The sequence below is a fragment of the Mytilus trossulus genome, chromosome 2, assembly GCF_036588685.1.
Source record: "Mytilus trossulus isolate FHL-02 chromosome 2, PNRI_Mtr1.1.1.hap1, whole genome shotgun sequence".
Taxonomy (NCBI): domain Eukaryota; kingdom Metazoa; phylum Mollusca; class Bivalvia; order Mytilida; family Mytilidae; genus Mytilus; species Mytilus trossulus.
In genome coordinates this window covers 2,943,457-2,965,454 of record NC_086374.1, presented here as the reverse complement: position 1 = coordinate 2,965,454, position 21,998 = coordinate 2,943,457, and positions in this window count along the sequence as shown.

Sequence of the window (21,998 nt, the reverse complement as noted above, 5' to 3'; positions counted from 1 at the left end):
ACTGAGATCCTGCAAATAGTTATTAAAAGTACCAGGAATTTAATTAGTACACCAGACGCGCGTTTCGTCTACATAAGACTCATCACTGACGCTCAAATCGCAATATTTATAAAGCCAAACAAGTACAAAGTTGGAGAGCACTGATGATCTAAAATTCTAAAAAGTGGTGTCAAATACGGCTAAGGTAATCTATGCCTGGAATAAGAAAATCCTTAGTTTTTCGAAAAATTCTAAGTTTTGTAAACAGGAAATTTATAAAAATGACCACATGATTGATATTCGTGTCAGTACCGAAATGTTGACTACTGGGCTGGTGATACCCTAAGGGACGAAAAGTCCACCAGCAGTGGCATCGACCTTAGTGGTTTAAATAGTTATCAAAAGTACCAGGAATTTAATGTAGTACGCCAGACGCGCGTTTCGTCTACATAAGACAAAACGTGTTTGTAATTAAAATTTTTAATTTGATATAGGTGTAAGAAATGATTGGTACAGACTGGTCTTTGAAATATGGAGGTTTTTTCGAATGAACTAATTTATGATGAAGGATATTGCCTATGTTGACGCCATCGATACCTTTGTTGGCTTGCAATATCCGAAATTATAGCTGTACGTTTGAATGAGGGTTTGTATAATTGCTTTCCAAACATAAATTGAACACAGAATGAAGTTTTGAAAGGGGTAATGAATAAAGTATCGTGCGAATGTGATGAGTACCTAACGGCTTCTGTATAAATGGCAGCAATTCATTAAAAGAGACATCATGCAGAGTAGGTGATGTATAATGACGATGACCATGACTGCGTCTACTTCGAGGAGTAGAGTTGAACATATTCATCACATTCACCAAGCTACACGAAGGACAAGATAGAATATCTTTACCAACAGTTTTGTCCTTGCAACCATATGGTGTCGCAGTTCCATAAAAATGACCACATAATTGATATTCTTGTCAACATCGAAGTGCTGACTACTGGGCTGGTGATACCCTCGGGGACGAAACATCTACCAGCAGTGGCATCGACCTAGTTGTGTAAATAGTTATCAAAGGTACCAGGATTGCACCAGATTGCAATTCAATGTTTGTTTCTTACTAAGTCACACTTAGATAGATTTTGATTTAATTGTAAATCTACTGATAACCATTGAATAATCTTGACCCCAGACACTAATATATTTCGTGTCTTCACTGGCCAGGAAAAGTATTGAACAGTTTCATATTTTGCATTCAATAGTGGCAACAGTAGTATCCCGGTATGTGAAAGTCGTAAATCGATTGAGAGAAAACAAAGAAATAATAGAACATAGAAGTTAACCAAAATACAAACAACAATTCAACATTTATAGATAACATTTTATAAGATAACAACTGCCATATTCCTGACTTTTGAAGAAATAAATGGTTGGTTGAACCTGGTTTTGTGACAAGCCAAAGCTCCGCTCTTTATGGCACTGTTAAATGTACCAGTAGAATGACAACATTACATGATGGGAATACAGTAAAAATAAATGCAAACACACCAAAGACATGAATAAATATAATAGTACATTTCGACATGTCAACCACAGAATAACTAAAATTAATTTAGGACAGTACACCAAAACAGCTTAATAGAATCACGAAGTGTGTGTGTCTGTGAAAACCAGACATAATATTATCCAAGTTAAGACATAGAAAATTACCATACAATAGGAATCAAAGAGGACCAAAACAACCCCTGTATGGTATTCCAAAACTATAATTTATGTTTGATTATTCCTGGCTGTTTCCTGATATTTCTAAAGTTGATTAATTAAAAAAAAAATAGTTATGAAGATATGTTTATCCAGATCAATTTATTTTGAGGAATGATATTCCAGTAAAACTTAAATTGCGGTCGTATATTGTTACATGTATTATGTTGCCGTCCAACGACAGTTAGTTTTCGCACAAAACTTTAGTATAAGTAAATAGAAGTCTATGAAATTTAAACACAAGGCTGAAGACCACATAAGGAAGGTTGGGATTGATTAAAGGGAAATTCCGCGATTTTTTACTTATCCTCTAGTTATGTTCATCTTAAGGGCATACGATACAGTTTTGATCCTGTATTTACAAGTTCATGAAAATTTGCATATAGGCTATTTTTTACCTGATTAAATCAAATATGTAATAAAAAATATACTTCATGTGCTACTTTTTGAATAAAATGAGGTCGAAATTTTGTATATTTGCTCGAAATTCAGATTTGTGGCCGTAATTTCTTTTTCGAAAGAAATACATAACTTTTTTGATATAAAAGATAAAAACATATTGTTTTTTGTTAAACAATCGGTAATGTCTGTATTTTATAAATATCTTTAAAAAATATGCAATTTTTTATTCAGAAATAACTCATATTTATCAAATGTTCATGAATTGAGGAAAAAACGTAATTTTTTACTGCAAGTTTATCACAATTAAAAAAAATCCTCTATTTACAGTTTTATAAAATTTGGGTCACATACTCTCCCTGCAAAATGAAACCAAATGCCGTTTTGAAAAATAGGGGTCCATGAACTCGTTTTCAAATTAAATCAGTTTGAATGATAAATATCAGTCGAAAAATGCATCTTTTCCCGATATGTCACAGTTTGACGTCGCGAAAATAACAAATTACGTTAGCAACGTCATTACCTTCCCTGTAACTGTATCGTATGCCCTTAACATAAAAATCACATTTGCAAAGTTTTAAATTTATATTCCTTCTTATAATGGAGAAAATCAAGTATTTGTAATTTTTTTGGTTGAATTCTCGAGTGGGTCGTGACGTATTAGCCCGATTTATTGAATTCTGGGGAAAAAATAAAATCTGTTTAACTCTTATAGCTTATCGACAATACACGTAATTAAAAGCGCACAGCTGACGAATGGTCGTAGTCATTAACCACAATATAAGAATGAACGAAAATGAATATGCATATACCGTTTTGTATAGATGAATTAAACTCCTATAAAATAATCTCTAATAAATGTTTTCGAAAAAAATTCATTAATTATTGTTGAGATTTTTTTCATAAAATATTTATTGAACATTTTTACTGATATTGAACTGAAAATATTTCAGTTCTATTTACCGTTATTGTTTTGATAATCATTTCAATGCAACTAAAGTGTGAGCAGAGTGTGTATATTATTTTGTAAAGGTCACTGTATATTTCTCGGCTTGAGGTCAATTTGTTTACCTTGTAGCTATTTAGCCGCAGGTGTGAGTTCAAGCGAACACAGGTATAAATGTTGTTATTTGGAAAGGATAAACAGAAAGGATTAGAAAGAGTATGCTGTCACGATTTTAATACACTAAGATTTAATACACGATGAGAATAAAGATACAATAATTAAATTGTGTAAATTAATTGAAAATAAAATTCAGATTCGTAATTCCGAAAGTGTATAAAAATAAAAGGAAACAATTTTTGATTACTTTCTTAGCGGCAATTGGGCAGGCGTAAATGAAGAAAAAATAGTAGTTTTAATCTTTAATAAAAACTAAATGCAATATTACCCAATTTGATATACCTTTGCAAATTTGTTTGATATCATTGACTTTACCGGAATTTTTTAACTTGTATTCAAATCTGGCTGTGTTTAAATGCTTATAAAACTATAGCAATTTTAAAGTTCTAAATTAAAATACAAAATACAACATGCATGATTTGTTTTTTAGTTTTTTTTAACATTTTATTCTTACATAATTAAATTCATTTGACAATCATTTACACGAACTTTTTGTGAAAAGAATACCAATTATCTAAGCTAAGGCATTAATTTTTTTGAGGATTTTTTTTTTTAAAATTCTATGATAATATTTATGCAATGTTGAATATGATAGCCATCATTAATCCAAATAAGTAATACAGTAGTTGTAATAAAACTTATATCTTAGTCATGCATAACTGATATTGACGAATTTAGAATAGTTCGTCCATACATCGCTGTTCTTGAAACAATCATTATTAGTATACATACATGTAAGTTTCCTGACGTATAAGCGCCATTGAGGATGAGATCCAGAGAAAGCAGACTAGTAGCGTTTCGTTCGTTTGTTTGTTGGGAAAGGAGTGGAAATGCAACCACTTGTACAGATAAACGACAGAATTACCATACAAGCATTCATAGTCAATACAATCAGAAAGAGTTCCCATCGTTGGACAGGGAATATGAAGGCTTCCAAGAATGAACAAGTGGCATTTCTAACTCTGAACAGTTAGAAAACGGACTATCGACATCGACCGCTTGTTCTTGATATTTGAAACTGCATGCATATATATATACGTATACGTTTATGAAAGTGATGAGTTCATGCGTCTGACAACAACTAAATTCCTTCATGGTTATAATTTGCCATACGTTTATATTGGTTTGTAAGGTGATTACTCAAAATCGTTATTTGAAAATCTTGTTTGTGAGATGTAGATTCATTTCAATACAGAAATTAAGTCTATATATTAAGTTCCACAAGTGTATAACACGGAGAAGCTCTGAGGGTCCATTACTCCCATTTTGTTTGGGTGTGAACCATCGATGTTTACAGCAATATCAAAGAATAAGATGATGATGGTAGACTTGAACTATGGGCGTTATGTGGCAAATATTACATGCATATCGGACCATGAGTTGTCAATCTGTATGAAAAGATTTCCAATACAACCATATTATTGAGAAGCAAGGTTTACATGCTATACTCTCGTATAAGTATTACAGGGTTCTTGTGGCGTTCACCTTAGACACACATCTTTTTAACGATGTTTAAAAAACGACAGAACCAATTTTATGTCATATTCCCAATTTTTTTTTAAAATATAACTAAAAGTCTTTTATCTGACAAGAATACCCCTATTTAGCGGACAAGTAATTTAATCTTTTTTCTGTTATTGAATACCAAGAAAGAAAATAAATCCCGAAATTAATTAGAAACTTTGATAATCAAAAGTTTCCCAGCAAAATATTCACATCCCTTGGGAACAATTAGTGTTCGTCCAGTGGCATATATAACAATTGTGATGACGAATTACTTCCTTTGTTCGAGAACAATTTTATTGAAATATAAATCTGTGATTTTACTATTTCCCGTGACAACTTCAATGAACCAAAGCAAAAGTTATACATCGACCTGTATTTAAATCAAATTGGTTCTCTTCTTCTTCTGGTATACAATGGTCTATCGACATTCAATGATTACATACTGTTGGCATACGTGGACTAGTCTATTTACAAAACTTTTACCCCAATTTATTCAAAATATATGTTTTTTTTTCTTATGTTTAATGTATACATGTATATATTTTAAATTGCGCTTTAGTTTCATAACTTTCTACCCAGTCGTATAAACGAATCGTCGGCAAGTGCGTACATTTTTTTAAATCAATATTTCTGGTATGTTCCAATATGTCCTTCACCATTGACAATGAGTATATATTACATTTTCTCAAATTCACCCTTGGAAAAAATATTTTTAAAAATAGATTTTAATTTCATCAAATCTGATTTTTTGGGTTTTATTTATATTTTTATGAATACTATTCTTTACACCAGAAATGTAAATTTATAAACAAGCGTATGAGTTTAGTAATGACAAGTAAGACAGAGTTGTATATTATACATCTGATAGTTCAAAATGGAAAGTTATAAGTTATCAGCCGTGTACACTGATCAATACCTGCAGAAGTGAAACGATGCATGAACTTGCAAGCCCGACAGGAAATCGCTTGAATACCTTGACGTGTCACCTCACACCCCTCACAATACCTTTGAAAGTAATACCTTTAGCCATGCTGGTGATCAGATGAGGGACGATTAAAAGTTATTTGAAAAAAGTTTATTACTTTAAAGAATTATGAACAAATTAGATTTTCAAAACAATTTTCACGGAACACTTATTTATGATTTCAACTTTGACTTTTTACCTAATTCCAATATCAAGTTTAAAAACAACAGACCATGGTAATTTAAAAAAAATAAGAATATTTTTCGTATCAATTAGTAAGTCGGATAAAACAACCGTACGATTGACAAGATATCGACACGCAATGACGACTACATTGGTTACTGTAGTTTTGTTCCTTTTGGGTTTATAGACATATCGATTTTATTAACCGGGAAAGAAAACAAAATGGCTGAACGCAGAGAAATGGTACTCTAAATTTAAAATCGATGGTGATCGCTTATCTAGCGGAATAAAACTTTAATATCTATGAATTTGAGCATTTTTATACAGAATGAACATAATATCAATTTTTGATTTTTTTGCGAAGTTTCCCTTTAAGGGATACGGTCTCAACAGATTAGGAATAAGGGTCCAAAAAGGGGCCCAAATAAGATGTTTTTCTAGTTTATAGACAATAACTTGTGGAATGGTGTATGGATATCTCTGAAATTATACCACAAGTTTCCTTTCCACAAAGGGATAATAAGAATTGGCTTTGGGGGGTCATGGCTCCAACCTTTTGGGGTTAGGGGGAAAACAAGCATGTCCTGGTTAATTGACAATTACTTGGACAAGAAATGGACAAGTACAAGACATGGTTTGAATTACCTCCTTTACACAGCTTTTAAATTATGTATAACGAAATGTTGTATTGTCTTGAGGTGAGTAGCTTTTAAATGCTGATGAAGGAATTTATTTTCAAATATTACTCTTAAATGTTGCTGATGATGGGTTTTTAATTGTAGCAATGATTATAATGATGTAATTTTCTATTTATTTTTTTTAGGATATATTAATTTGGCCTTTATAGTTGCAAGTTTATTGGAAATTTGACATTGTATGCTAAAGTAATTGCCCCAAACATGCAGGAATTGGGGACAAAAAAAAGCCAAAAAAAGGATTTATAAAGTTTTCCAACAATAACTTATGTTTAAATGTATGGATATCTCTAACATTGTGCTACAAGGTTCCATACTACAAAGGAGCTTTTCCACCCTAATTTAGTTGTCATGTTGCTGACACTTGATCTTTTTCAACGTCTGCTGGTAACATATCAATCACATCGTCTTTTTACCTTTTCTATGTTATCAATGTGGTGGTACGGGTCTCATACTATCACAGAGTATTCCGTTTTTGGTCTCCCTAATATTTTATAAGCATGCTCTTTTGTGAATTTTGAGATAATGTGGATTTAAGAAACCAATGCTTTTCCTGTGATGTTGTTATTTATGTTAATGTGTTTTCGCCAATCTAAATCATTTGCAATGGCGCAGACTAGATATGCAATGGTCAAATAGAACACAGTATCGTTCGCAAAGTCTCACTGTGGATTGTAGGCCTTCTAGCAGGTCGTAAATTTATAAAAGAAAAGGGACTGAGCCCTTATACTGGTGCTTGCGGTACTCCAGATTCTTCTTTCAGTTTGTCGGATGATTCGCCTTCAACAACAACTACTTAGGTTCTGTATCCATTTGTTTGTTAAACAAATTTTCCAGTATTATCAGATCTGATTAGTTTCCACATTATTTTGTGAGGTCATCGATACATTCAAAAAGTTGTGTTCGGCATGATTTTTTACTTCTGAAGCCATGTCGTAAGTAGTAGTGGGTAAAGGGTGTTACTTACCTTTTCAAGATTAATTTCATAATATTATCTTTGTTCTTTAATTTGCAGCATATACATGTTAGGAATATTGGCCTATAGTTAGCTTCTATGTATTTCTGCCCTTTCTAATATCGGTTATCTTTTCTCCATTGAAAGTTTGTATATGATGATTAAGATCTGAGTATTTTCACTGGCTTGTTCTTTCAGAATCAATGGTTTGATGTCTGTATTAGTAATGATGATTTGTTCGTTGTTTGGATATTTTCTGGAAGATCTGTCATGCGGTTGGTTTTTTTTAAATCTCTTTTACTGATGGGACATGCAGCGGAGAAGTTTCATTGTTGTCATAATTCAAAGCTGTTTATGACATACAAACCACAAGATTTCATTCTGGTGTTTGATAAATCAAAATTAAATAAAGTGATACACATCATGGAATATTTTACTAATATCGTAACAACTAGGTCATAAAAGTCATGATTTTAAGGAGTTTTTCATTTCCAGGTGTGTTTGTACATATATGTCTCTTGTGTTTCTTTGCCGAAGAAATGCATTTAAATAGAAAAAAATGAAAATCTGTTATAACCATGTAAATCACGATAGTCCTGCATTAATGCCCTGAATGTCTGTAATGGTCCAGTTTTGTTTTTATTAATAAATGGGTAGTTTCATACATAATACAATAAACCGCTTGCTAAATCAGTATAACGATATTTTTCTTAAACAATATAGATGTATAATAACATTGTTTTTTAATTCCTTTTCGAATTCAATTTTATAAACCTCAAAATGTAATAAAGTTTGTCATGTTTAGAATATCTTGTATTGGTTGTGATATTTTGGAATAAGGTTTAATCATTTTTTAATAAATGGTCTATTTACAAATGTATGAACTTTTCGAAATACTATGGATTTTCTTATCCCAGGGATAGATAACCTCAGCCGTATTAGGCACAACATTTTGGAATTTTGGTATATTACGGCGTATTAAATTATAAGCCTGGTACCTTTGATAACTAAATAGATCTTCTGTCGAATAAAAATTTTAACTAGCTTACTCAGTGTCAATCGGATACAATCGTCAAAATCCATGAATTTTTTGTATAGCGGTTGGCTTTTTAGTTTTTTCTAGTTTATAAATTAGTTCTGTATGGAGCTCTTTTGGTCCAGCACTAGAGATTCAAATAATTTATAGACTTGGTTGCTTATGCTGGAGATGAAAAGTTTAAGGTTGTGGATGTTAAATCAAGTACAGGACTATACATCTTCAGCTCTTAACTTGACATTTCGTTCGAACTTCAAAAACCACAGGGCTTCATACAAAACTAATGTCGAAACTAAAACAAGTAAACATGACAACCACTTAACAGAAGGTAAATGCATTTTGACCGTCGTATCCGATTGACATTTAACTAGTTTAAAAGTTACATAAAACAGAAGACCTCGACCTTGTTCCAGAATATCACAACCGATACCACATAATCTCAAACTGACATACTTAATACATATTTAGCTTGATAAATTATATAAGTAAAGACATAGAAAAGACTGTTATCATACGTTTATATTTAGTAAGAAAAATGCCAATATTCTGATATATATGTTAGCTTTATTGATTACCTCACTGTCATTTTGTCAATAACTGACTATGCTGACCCCTACACACCTACGGAAGAAAAGTTATTCCGAGCTCATTTTATATATCATTGTTCCAAGTAATAGATGAGACAAGTCATAATTTAGTAGTATATAGCATACCATTCTCATATTTAACAACAAAATTCAAAGATTGAAAATTAATGGAAGAAAAGTCGACCTACCCTATTTTTACATATTCTTTTCTGTTCAAAACACTTGCTGTTTTCTATTTTTACTAACATTTCAAACAGTTTTACCAATTGCTGAGTGATTTAAAATAGTTCGTTTTCAATATCGACGCAACCAGTCTCGGTCCTGTTGGAGTTCATTGCGATTTGATCAAGTTGATTTTCATCTCGAGTGATATCTTCTTACAAAGGATTTTCTTATCCAAGACATAGATTACCTTAGCCGTATTTGGCACAACTTTGTGGAATTTTGGATCCTCAATGCTCTTCAACTTTGTACTTATTTGGCTTTATAAATATTTCGATATGATCGTCACTGATGAGTCTTATGTAGACGAAACGCGCGTCTGGCGTACTAAATTATAATCCTGGTACCTTTGATAACTACTTACAGTAAAAATACCTATTCTAGTGGCGATATTGGTCAGATTGGGGAACTGAAAGATCTGTTAAAATCTACAATAAATTGATTTATCTTTCCTTACAAAAAGTATACACATTTCTAAACTTTAAAAATTGAAAAATCTAACGTAGTTACAAAAGTATGAGAACTGATTTTACACTTATTATATTTGCAACAACTCCCAAGCTAAGCATATGGTGTGTTCGAATGCAAAGTTTATAGTAATGATTACAACAATAGACTCTAATGAAGATATGAATTCAATAAGAGATCATAGCGTTGCCGGCATCACCTTTAGAACTTTGAGATCGAGGTCTAGTTTAAGTTCTCTGTATGCAAATTATGACTTTCACTTAGACATGGTGAAAGTGATGGGGGTAATTGTCCTCCTTTGACGAGTGCAACACTAGCCGTTACTAACAATCTACTTGTTTGTGAATTAAACAAGTTTCGAAGGCTACATATTGTATTAAATTAACACACCACCCAGTAGAAACTATAAGACAATATAATTCATCTATATTTGACTTTTTTCAACAATTTGAACTCCCACAGGACTATAAGGCTACTGTGTGTCGATATCAGAGAGAAGAAAGGATTTATTTTAGACAATTTTTTAGTGGACACCCAACAATCAAAGGACTTTATTTCAATACAAGACAGTGGCAATATCTAAAGTGACTAATACCTCAAATTGACAATTTTAACACTAAAGCACTGATGTAAAAAAATCAATCATATTTGTGGGGGTTTTTTTTATCAATAAAGCTGTGTTGAATTAGCATTGTATATCAAGTTATTGCTCATTTATACAAATGAATTGTTTGTTGAATTTATCAGTAATGTGAATAATCACTGGGTTTTATATGGTCAGTCCAGCAAACTCTCATGATTTTATCAGTTAGGTGAATAATCACTGGGTTTAAAATGGTCAATCCAGCAAACCTTATCTGATTTTTGACTGGTCAAAGGTTACAATTTATCCATTCAATATGACAAAACCAAGGTGTGAAATTTTTCTCATGATGTTTAAACAGAAATAAACTAATAAACAAATTATTTCTAGATGTTTAAGACAAAAAAGACTCTTTTCAAATATCAATTTTAATATCATACTATCAAATCAGCTAACTGCTATATACATATACATACAAACAAATTATTCAACATCATCAGTAGAAAATATTCATTGTAAAAATGTGTAAAAGTTATCTGATACAACCAAAGTATTTAAGTGGTGAATTGAAATCATATTCCAAAATAATGTTTACTGAGACATTTTAAATTACTAAGATTTTATAAATACTGGTTATGGTGGAAACAACTTAACTTTTTGGATTCATAAAAAGTGTTAAAACTTGCATATACATATCAAATGAGAAAAAAGACATTAAATTTCTCTTAAAAATGCGAAACAACAACAGCAATAATCAAAAACAATTTTACACAAATCAGCTAACTGCTGAATATATATATACCACCATCACAACCATAAGAAAAAAGTTATTGTAAAAATATATAAAACTCTTTCTACCAATACCGATTTTAAATAACATTGACTAGAAACTGCAGCCAAGATTAGAATGATGATTTAAGTAAAATTTGTAAAACGAAGGAAGAAAAATACGAACCAAATGTGTGACGTTTAAAGGCATATAACTTTATCTAAAATGACAGAAATAAACTCACAAAATGCACCAGTATTGTAAGGGGAAAAACTCAGATGTTGTTATCAAAATTATAATACTGAATTAAAAAAAAAAGAAATAAAAAAAGAAATGCATATATCAATCAAGAAAAAAAAAGAAATAAAAAAGAAATGCATATAGCAATCAATAAAATTGACATTACATTTCTCATAAAAAAAAACCACAACCAACCACAGCATTGACCAAAACATTCCAAACTTTGATAAGAAGCATGTCTATAGGTATTCATTGAGCATTCTGATAAAATCTGGAAAAAAGCACCACAAACCTCGATCATATTTTCTCAAATTTCAAAGCGTGATTAACTGATAATTAGAAGCATCTAACGTACACTCGGTTGGTAAAACTGACCAATCTTTTGTTTTCGTTGAACACTTTGTCTCGCAAGAGGTGATAAAATCAGAAAAAGAAAATTCATCACATTCATTGATACCATTTACTAAAATTTCAAAGCAAAGTGATTAAATGATTCATCAAAAGCATCTACCATTAACTCGGTTGATAAAACTAACTTATCTTTGGTTTTAATCAAACATTTTGTCTCTCAAGTATTGATAAAATCAAAGAAAGCAAACTCGCCACACACCTCGACTATATTTTTTAAAATCTCAAAATCATCTGAACTCAAATTGATCTATAAAACTACATCATTTTTGGTTTTCATCGAGCACTTTGTCCTGCAAGTGGTGATACAATCGGAAAAATCAAACCCATCACGCAAATTGATTGCATTTAAAAAAAAATAAAACCAGATCAAATGATAATCAAAAGCAGCTAAGCTCATATTGATTAACAAAACGGGCATATCTGTTTTTCAATCGATCACTTTGTCCAGACCCACTAGAAGGTGGTCTTCTTTTCTATATAATCAGCTAGCGAATCAAAGAAGGGATATAAATACGACAGTGTTTGAAACACTTTACCAAAACAATTTGAACCAAAAGAACAAATTATGGACCAATACGCATACTGCAACAACAAAAAAACAACATGAAGGGAAATTAGGAGATGAGCACCATGTTTGGTAGAAACATGGCTCTTGTTTTGACAAAAGTCAACGGATATTATTATGTCAACGTATACAATAATAACCCGCGCAACCCAGGCAGGTGTTCCCTAGGGTGGGATGAATTTATCGAGATGGCCGCAATGCGTAATGTGTTGGAGTAGCTACATTCTCAATTTGAGGTAAGTTGTGTATTTTGTTAAGGTTTATTATGGTACTGCTCGAAGGTACTTTTTTTCATCTCTTCAACTTTTTAGTTATTTTTTAGGCAGTTAATCTGCCTTTTGCGAGCACCCTGGATTTGTGTGCTATCCAATAAATGCTGTAATACGTGCCATTGTTATCATCTAGCGGGCTACTATATTATTTATAACTTATTGGACAGTTTTTTCATACTTTTCATTCTGGATTACAAAAAATATGACCAGAAAAACCTTAAATGATCGTCGATTTTCCCAAAAGTTTTGAAGTTGTACATGGGAAGTAGAGCACATTAGGAATCCTTATGTAGTTTATTATCCCCTGAGCTTTTGGCTAAGGTGTCAAAGAACAAATGTATGAAATATTCAATCGCCGAAAATCTCTAAAGACAAGTAGTTAAGATTTCCTAAATTGCAAAACTCGTAGGAATATTGTAGTCAACTACGATAAGATAAGATAAGATATTTTATTTTCCAATTATGGGCCCAAAGGGCATAAACATTACAACATCAATAATTTTTTCATAATACAATACAAACAATGAGATAAAAAAAAAAAAGAAGTTAAACGAGAACTATTTAAGTTCTTAAAGCATACGTAGATAAAGAATCTATAGTATGCTGTTTTTTTTAATAATAATGCATTTTATTGCAAGTGTGGTTGATATAGATAACAAACAAGTAGCCCAAAAAGAAAAAAAGAAAAATAGATATCCACATATGTATAGTACACAAAAAGTTGGATCAATTAAATATATAATAATTAGCCAAAAAGAAAGTAGAAATTAAACGTGTCCATGACTCATCCTGTGTCAGCAGCAAATAGGAAAGCCTTATGGTTTCCTAAAGGCAGCTGACACCAGGGGGCGATACCTTATGGGCCATAGGCATGTAAAATGTGTGTAAATGTCTCTTTCCTACCTGTATCAAAAGCAAACAAGGAAGCATCATAGGTAACTTGAATGCAGTTGATACCAGGGGACGATGCCTCAAGGATATAAGAGAACATTTGAATAAATAATATATCTTAACAATTATTTTTTTTTTTAATCGGCTAGTATGTTTGTGATATTCAGATAAATATAATTTTCTATGTCCAATCAAATATATATACACACATAGATTTCCTTTAACTAATCTTCAATAAGGAAGATGTTTGTATATAAAATTACATATTATTTTAAGTAACTCAACATTTTCTACACTAAATAACCAGATAATTTTGCTTTGACTGTTCATATGATTAAAATAAGAATTATATTGTGCAATACTAGCTAACATACAATTTCTATCATCCTCAAATTTGTTACAATCAAATAGAAAATGAGCCTCATCTTCGACAGTATTGGAAGAACATTTATTACATATTCTGTTAATTCGGGGAATACCCTGATATCTACCTAATTCTATTTGTAATCTATGAGAAGATACACGTAATTTAGTAAAACTTCTTCTAAGTTCAAAATTCTTGATCAATGTTAGATATTTTTCAAAACCAAAATTTGTTTTATATAAAAGGTAGGTTTTCAGTTTACTGTCTGAAAATTTATCTATTTGTTTTTTCCAACAGCTAATAAACAATATTGATAGCTTGGTTTGTATATATTTCTTAAATTTGTATAAGGATTCACAAAATGGAGCATTTATGGCATTTGTATAGTCAATACCAAGTATTTTAAAAACAACATTTATTGAACCATACCATGATGTTATATTCATGTGATGTAGTGTCTTTGATTGTGTATACGCCTCTTTTAATATAGGAAAATTATTACCTAAATTCTCTAATCTATACCAGTACAATAACATTCCTTTTATAATATTAAAATATATTGGAAATCTTCCAAGTTCAGATAACACTGCAGCATTTGTTGTTTTCTTGTGTACCTCAAGTATAAATTTACAAAATTTTATATGAAGTTTCTCACAGGGTAAACCTGAATATAATTTTTCAAAAGATATATCTTCCTTCTTACATTTAGAGGAAAGAGAATTAAACATCCCCCATATTTCGTATATAAGTTCAACTGATCACGCTGTTGGTGGCAATTTTGAATTAGAAGACGAAGTTTTCGTATCTTTTTAATTTGGACGCAGGGGTTCAGATTAGCGGTGGTCTGGGGTCTGTGACCTTCCACTTTTGCAGTCGGACTTTCTACTTTATTACTAGCTACGCCCGACGGACCTTTAAAGAAAATTTAAAAAAAATTATCAAAGTTTCCTAAAAAACGATCTCAAACTTATTTTCATCTTTACTATTCATGACAGCGATGTTCAATTTGTTCAACCGCTAGCTTTATACAGAAAATCACCGATAAATAATGTGTAAATCCGAGTAAAATCGTATCTCACTTTCTGTCAAAAACAACATTGTAAACAAAATGGCTGCCGCGAGATTACAATATCGGATCCGATTCCGGAAGCGGATAAGGGTAATCCCGGGTTTTGGGGCTATCAACTAAAATAATCCAGACAGTTGACAAAATACAGCTATGCATGGTAAATAAATATAAACACTAGAATTGAAAACCAAAATTGTTTAAAAGAAAGAAAAAGCAGAAAATATTTTGTACACCAATTTTAATGTCAAAATCTAATACAAGTGACAGCTGGGAACAGTTTATCTAACAATATATATGTCATATATGTTCCTGGTAATGCATGTTAAATGCTTTTCAAGTTTAACATATTACTTCAATTTCAAGAGGTATTTTTTTCTTCTCAATTTTGAAAGGTCAGTTAAAATAGCTGGAAGTTTCTTATATATATAAAAAATGTGGTATGATTGCCATTGAGACAACTATCCACAAGAAACCAAAATGACCAAAACTTGGTAACGGTCAAGATCCCCACCACTAAACCATATATATTCATGTATGGGACAATATAACAAATCATATGAAATATAGGTGGAGTTCGTGGGGCCACTCTACCCCTTTCTGTTTGAGAATTTATAACGGTTGAGATCCACAATCTTAAACAACATATATTTATGTATGGGACAATATTACAAATCAAATAAATTATAAGGGGGTCCCTATGGTCACTTTACACCTTCATGTTTGAGAACTTGGAAAAATTCGAGATTATCACCCCGTGACCATATATACTCATGTATAAGACTATATAACAAATCAAATGAAATATAGGGGAAGTCCCTGTGGTCACCCTACCCCTCATGTTTAAGAACTTTGAAACAGTTGGGATCCCCAGCTCTAAATTAAATGAAATATAGGGGGAGTCCCTGCAGTCATCTGATTGAGAAATTGGAAACAGTCGAGATCTCCACCTTTAAATTAAACCATATATAATCATGTATGAGAACTAATCAAATGAAATATAGGGAGAGTCCTTATGGTCACCCTATCCACTCCTGTTTGATACTTAGAAACAGATGAGATACCCACCCCTCAACCATATATATTCATGTATTGGACAATATAACAAATCAAATGAAATATAGGGGTCTAGATCCCCACCCATAAACCATATATATTCATGTATGGGACAATATAAAAAATCAAATGAAAAATAGGGGTAGTCCCTAGGGTCACCCCACACCCTCTTGTGTGTGTTTTGAGAACTTGTAAAAGATTTAGATACTAACGCCTAAACCGTATTCACTCCTATTTTTCATTTCAAACAGATTGAATGACATACAAGGTCAATCTCATAGGCGACACATATGCATATCACTTTGCTAGACACTAACACTTGTTATTTTATTCCAAACTGAGACTTCATGGACTTGAGGTGAAGGTGGGAGATATTTACATTTACTATGGACAGGTCAGTCAGACCTCACCATTGATCCCTGTAGTAGTAAACATTTGTTTGATTTGTGTTTCATAACTTTTGTACTGTAAAACACAAACTCAATTTTCTTTCCAGGGAAGCAAGTCCTTTCATACTTTTACAAGCTCGTACTAAAGTCAACTTGAAATACTAACAGTCAACTAATACGAACAATTACGCACAACTAGAAGAACTGCAATCATTGCAAATTTGTACCACTGCTGACTCATGAAAGACTCATGACCATTCGTGGTCATGTGAGTTACTATTAAAAACCTTGATAAATAAAAATATAATTATTTGCCTTAATGTTTAATTCATTAAATGAACATAAATGCACAATTATATATGAATGTTAAATGTTTGTTCTTTTAATAAAATTGATAATGGAAATGGGGAATGTGTCAAAGAGACAACAATCCGACCATAGATAAAAACAACAGCAGAAGGTCACCAAAAGGTCTTCAATGAAGCGAGAAATTCCCGCACCCGGAGGCGTCCTTCAGCTGACCCCTACAAAAATATATACTAGTTCAGTGATAATGAGCGCCATACTAATTTCCAAATTGTACACAAGAAACTAAAATTAAAATGATACAAGACTAACAAAGGTCAGAGACTCCTGACTTGGGACTGGCGCAAAAATGCCTTAAATCTTTAAAAAAAAAAGTTGAAGCAATATTGCCACAGTTTTCATACCGGTAATTATGTTTGCCATGGTTTTTGGTTAACTGCCTACAGTGCTTACAGCGCTTTGATTTCTAACAACTGGTATGATGTTTTTTTTATTATTATTTTTAAGGACCCACAACAACCACCAAAGGAACAGACGTGCACCCCACCAACACAACCACCACCCTACATTTTTTTTTGTAATCAGAACGATCGCGTCCCTTTATACTTTTATGCTGGATGTCGAAAAGGCCAAATTCTTCACGCCCGACTTTGAATGAGTAGTAGTTCTTTAAACTGTCACTTGTTTCCAAGTAGCTTAGTTTCTTCCCCTAATTGTCGCTGTGGTGACTTAGAAGCTAGCTCACATTTTCTATTATTTAGCCCATTATACTCGGACATAAGACAAGAACTGATAATATCATTTGGAAGCCTAAAATTAACGGCACCAATGGACACCGAATTTCTATTAAATGGCTCAGATACAATTTCGAATGAAGAAAACATTAGTTTATTTCTCATGGTAACAAGGTTCGTTATCAAAACTAAAAGGTTTACAAATTAATGACTCAAACAATAAACCTGTAAGCATTTCGTCTTATCAGTTACATTTTTTTTCTTTACTTTTCAGTTCATTATGTAACTCAACTGACAATATCAATATTTTTATTATGTAACAGAGCATGTAGATTTGATTTATTTGTGTATTATAATGAAATTAATTTACCAAGGAGACAGATTAATATAAGCAATAATTATTGTTGCTTGTTTCTGGATCCTCATTGTGAATGTGTTTATAATTTATACCTGTATTTTTCATAATAAAAATATTGTTTACACTAAGTAATCTATTGTACAATTAATTCATATTCATCATTTCCTTAAACATTTGCAACTCCTTTGATTTCATATAAAAAATTCTAAGAACAGTGTATTACTTGTTACTATGTTATTAATATGAACGATTTTGTAATTTTAGGAGTTCCAATCAAAGAATGTATAGGTTTGCGTCCAAAGATGTATAGTCTAATATATGACATAAAGAATGGTGAAGAGTTATTTGAAAGGGAAAAGCGGACTGCAAAGGGGTTGCCAAATGCGCTATTGATAAACAAATACGACATTTTCATTATAAACAATGCTTAGTTGATAACAAGATGAAAATAAATGTTATGGATTTAATACAAAGTGAAAATCATACTTCATACATAAATAATGTTCGAAAAGTTGGTTTATGTAACTTTGACGATAAAAGGTTTTGGAAAAACTCAATTAACAGTTATTCATATGGACATTTTAGAATATCAAATGTAAAAACATGTTGTTCGATCTATTGTTAAAACATTTATAAATATAAGAGTATATTGTCTATTCGTCTTTGTGTTGTCTAGATACTGCATATAAAACAACTATATTCCCTCAAACTGCTATAGATGTTGAAAAAATTCTAGGGGGTTAAAATTTCCCTCTGTTGACACAATCTGTTTCTTCGGTTGAGGTTCGTTCTTGACCGTGTCGTGCTGTCTTTTTCCCCCTTGTGATGATATTGGTGTGGCAATGTAGGATGGTGGTGGTGTTGGTTGTGTGCACGTCTGTTCCTTTGGTTGTTGGTGTGGGTCCTTAAAAATTAAAAAAAAAACATCACACCAGTTGTTAGAAAAAAATAACTAAAAAGTTATGAGGAATGTAGCTACTCCTACACATTACGCATTGCGGCCATCTCGATAAATTCTTCCCACCCTAGGGAACATCTGCCTGGGTTGCTCGGGTTATTATTGTATAAGTTGACATAATAATATCCGTTGACTTTTGTTTCTCCCAAACATGGTTCTCATCTCCTAATTCCCCTTCATGCTGGCGTATTGGTCCATAATTTGTTCTTTTGGTGCAAATTGTTTTGGTAAAGTGTTTCAAACACTGTCATATTTATATCCTTTCTTTGATTCGCTAGCTGATTATATAGAAAAGAAGACCACCTTCTAGTGGGTCTGGACAAAGTGCTCGATTGAAAAAAAGATATGCCCGTTTTGTTAATCAATATGAGCTTAGCTGCTTTTGATTATCACTTGATCTGGTTTTTATTTTAGAAAATGCAATCAATTTGTGCGATGGGTTTGATATTTCCGATCGTATCACCACATGCAGGACAAAGTGATCGATGAAAACCAAACGATAATGTAGTTTTATAGATCAATTTGAGTTCAGATGATTTTGAGATTTTAAAAAATATAGTCGAGGTGTGTGGCGAGTTTGCTTTCTTTGATTTTATCAATACTTGAGAGACAAAATGTTTGATTAAAACCAAAGATAGGTTAGTTTTATCAACCGAGTTAATGGTAGATGCTTTTGATTATCATTTAATCACTATGCTTTGAAATTTTAGTAAATGGTATCAATGCATGTGATGAATTTTCTTTCTCTGATTTTATCACCTCTTGCGAGACAAAGTGCTCTCTGAAAACCAAAAGATTGGTCAGTTTTATCAACCGAGTGTACGTTAGATGCTTCTAATTATCAGTTAATCACGCTTTGACTATTTGAAATTTGAGAAAATATGATCCAGGTTTGTGGTGCTTTTTTCCAGATTTTATCAGTATGCTCAATGAGTACCTATAGACATGCTTCTTATCAAAGTTTGGAGTGTTTTTGGTCAATGCTGTTGTTGGTTGTGTTATTTTTTATGAGGAATGTAAAGTCCATCTTATTGATTGATATATGCATTTCTTTTTTCATTTCTTTTTTTTTTCTTGATTGATATCTGCATTCCTTTTTTTTTTTTTTTAATTCAGTATTATAATTTTGATAACAACATCTGGGTTTTTTTCCCATATACTGGTGCATTTTGTGAGTTTATTCCTGTCATTTTAAATAAAGTTATATGCCTTAAAACAACACACATTTGTTTTGTGGTTTTTTTTTGTCCTTCGTTTTACAACTTTTAACTTAAATCCTCATTTAAAATCGGTATTGTTTGGATGAGTTTTATATGTTTTAACAATAAATATTTTCTTATGGTTGTGATGGTGATATATATATATATATATATGTATATATATATTCAGCTGTTAGCTGATTTTTTACTTTTGTGTTAAATTGTTTTTGATTAATTCTTTTGTTGTTTCATATTTTTATGAGAAATTTAATGTCAATTTTCTCAATTGATATGTATATGCAAGTTTTAGCACTTTTTTTTTGCATTTTGTATCCTTTTTGAATCAACAACGTTTGTTCTTATTATCAGTGAGTTGTTTCCACCAAATGTTATACATGGCTAACCAATATTTCTAAAATCTTAGTTATTTAAAATGTCTCAGTAAACATTATTTTGGAATATGATTTCAATTCACCACTTAAATACTTTGGTTGTATCAGATAACTTTTACACATTTTTACAATGATGATGTTGAATAATTTGTTTGTATGTATATATATATATATAGCAGTTAGCTGATTTGATATGATGATATTAAAATTGTTATTTGAAAAGAGTCTTTTTTTGTCTTAAAAATCTAGAAATAAATTGTTTATAAGTTTGTTTCTGTTTAAACATCATGAGAAAAAATTTCACACTTTGGTTTTGTCATATTGAATGGATCAATTGTAACCTTTGACCAGTCATTGAAAATCAGATAAGGTTTGCTGGATTGAACATTTAAAACCTAGTGATTATTCACCTAACTGATAAATCATGAGAGTTTGCTGGACTGACCATTTGAAACCCAGTGATTATTCACATTACTGATAAATTCAACATACAATCCATTTTTATAAATGGGCAATAAGCACACATGATATACAATGTTTATTCAACACAGCTTTATTGATATAAAAAAATCACAAATATGATGGATTGTTTTAAATCAGTGCTTTATTGATAGAATTGTCAATGTGTGGTATTAGTCTCTTTAGATATTGCCACTGTCTTGTGTTGAAATAAAGTCCTTTGATTGTAAAGTGTCCAATGATAAATTGTCTAAAATCAATCCTTTCTTCTCTCTGACATCGACACATAGTAGCATTATAGTCCTGTGGGAGTTCAAATTATTGAAAAAGTCACATATGGATGGACTGTATTGTCTTACAGAATCTACTGGGTGGTGTGTTAGTATAATACAATCTGTAGCATTTTGTGACTTGGTTGATTCACAAACAAGTAGATTGTTAGTAACGGCTAGTGTTGCACTCGTCACTGAAAGGAGGACAATTACCCCATCACTTTCACCATGTCTAAGTGGAAGTCATAATTTGCATACAGATAACTTAAACTATACATCAATCTCGAAGTTCTAAATATGCAACGCTATGATCTCTTATTTATTTCATATCTTCATTAGAGTCTATTGTTGGAATCATGTCTATAAACTTTGCATTCGAACAAGGCACATGCTTAGCTTGAGAGTTATTGCAAATATAATAAGTCAGTTCTCATACCTTTGTATTTCTACCTTCTATTATCATTGCATTCAAAGCTAGCAACATTTCTCGTGAGCGCATAACACCACTTCTCATGAGATAAAAAAAAAAGAAGACTTGTGTGTAAGCCTTCCTGATAACGAGATTTTACTACTCATTTACTGTTGTGTATAGATAATGTAAATAATTTGAAAGTCAGTAAAATTTTGAGTTATTGTTAATGTTAACAGTTTGTTTGAGGAGTGTGATATCGTCGTCAATGAATCGTTCTACCTTACTTATTGTAAAGGGGGTCTTATCTTGGAATGTCAACCACATTGCATACTTGTCTGGTGTATCAGTTGAATGATGTTTTAAAAGTTCAGGCTTTAAGATCACTGAGTAGTTTATCAAATTCGTTTCTTATCAAGGCTAAAGGGACGTT